The sequence below is a fragment of the Arachis ipaensis genome, unplaced genomic scaffold (genome assembly GCF_000816755.2).
Source record: "Arachis ipaensis cultivar K30076 unplaced genomic scaffold, Araip1.1 Aipa441, whole genome shotgun sequence".
Lineage (NCBI taxonomy): Eukaryota > Viridiplantae > Streptophyta > Magnoliopsida > Fabales > Fabaceae > Arachis > Arachis ipaensis.
This window is the reverse complement of record NW_015496070.1, coordinates 28812-30498: the sequence shown is the minus strand read 5'-3', so window position 1 is coordinate 30498 and position 1687 is coordinate 28812. Positions and strand designations below refer to the sequence as shown.

Genomic DNA, 1687 nt, shown 5'->3' with positions numbered 1-1687 from the left:
CCACCTGGTCGTATGAAACTGGCATGCATCCTGGCTCCCGAGACTCTTTCATAGAATTCCAACAATTTCTCCCGCTCCTCAAAAGCCCACAGGAACGGAGTTGATGCTCCCACATCCATAGCATGAGTAGTTAAAGCAAGTGAATGATTTGAAATTCGAGTTATTTCACGGAATAACACTCGTATATATTGAGCTCGTAATGGTACCTCGCAATTCAAAAGTCTCTCTACGGCTGAAGAATGAGCGTGTTCTTGGGCCATCGTAGAAACATAGATAGGGTCGACGACGGAACGAAGAACTCACCCTAGATACAGCTTTTTCGTACACGTTCACTTGCATCACATACACAAGTGCTCTCTGAACCGTGCAATAAGGTCACCCATAACACGGCTCTCCCACTTGAGTTACCTTAGCCCCAGGCAGGCCATGCTATTCAATGATATTGGAAAAATGGCAGCGTAACAACTAGTATTGAAAGCTGGTCGCCTTTTTAGGGAGGGAAAGCCTTTCAATAGGAGCCCCCCTCTTTGCGACCTCATCACTTCAAAGCGCAAACCAATTTCTTTCTTAGTCACCGGGCGAAGCGCACCTCTGGTACTTTGCTTATAGCTTTTTTAGGTTATGCAATAGACGGGAGGCTTAGCTCTGGATCCCCCCTCCCTGCTTGCAGAAATGAATGGATCAGAAGGGGGCTGGGTTCTATTTCCGGGCCGGGCGGGAGGTGAAGGCCATAAGATTGCCCTCCCGGTAAGGAAGAGAGGAAAAGGGTGCTGTCATCTATCTCGACCTGTTTCCCGAGGCGTAGAAAATCCAGACCGGCTCAGAGAATCACTGGCGCTATTTAGCCCTTCGTTTCGCCATTCGAAGGACTACCTCTGCCTTCCCTTTTTGTAACATAACCAGGCGCCCCCCTTTTCAATCACTAAGAAAAAAAAGACCAATCAAAGCCCTATCTAAGTAAAGCTTCGTCTGTTATTTTTCCGGCCCCAGGGGAGTTTACTCAACCCATTCCCCAGTCTTCCGCACTGCTCAAGTAAGTGTGCGTGTGCGACTCCGTATGAGGACCTCCTTCCCTTCTGCCCACTCTCCGTTCACACGGTTCTCAAAGCAGAGGAGGCTGGTTGGGCAGCTGGTACCACGAGCCCTCTGTCCCACACCTCTATCCAGAAGCAAGTGTAGTTCACCGGTTCCACCGAATGCTCCTATCTCTCGGCAAAGATCGTGTGAGTGTGCAGTTATGCTTCGGATGCTTCGCCATAGAATAGATCGACCCAGTTCCCGTTCTTTTCCGGTGCACTCGCTTTATATCTCCGACACACTAGGCTAGGAAGGACGCGGTGGGAAGGAAGCAGCCCTAGCCTCTGTCCGGCCGATCATTCCGCTGGCATCTTGCATTCACGCCTCCGTTTGACTGCCACTCGGGGATAGAGTTGTAGATACGTTAGTCTTAGCGGATCGTTGGCTCCGCCTGTTATCTCCTTCTACGACATGCTGTTGTCGTCGCCATATTCCTTATGTAACTAAGTCATCTCTGCCTCGCTGCGGGTCAGCACCTCCGAAAGAAACGGAGGACTTCATTCAGTGAGTCCGCGATCGCCCTCTAAATGATCAGAATAAGGTAAAGCTTGAAGATAAGTTTTGTACTCTATTAATTTCTCAGTCCCTCTAGTCGGGTGGGCGCCGGCCG

General features: G+C 50.1%; 1 pseudogene; it reads left to right on the top strand.

Annotated features, from left to right (window-relative positions):
• Nucleotides 1-1061: 1061 nt before the first annotated feature.
• Nucleotides 1062-1617, top strand: LOC110268595 (annotated as a pseudogene).
• The last annotated feature ends 70 nt before the right edge of the window (nucleotides 1618-1687 follow it).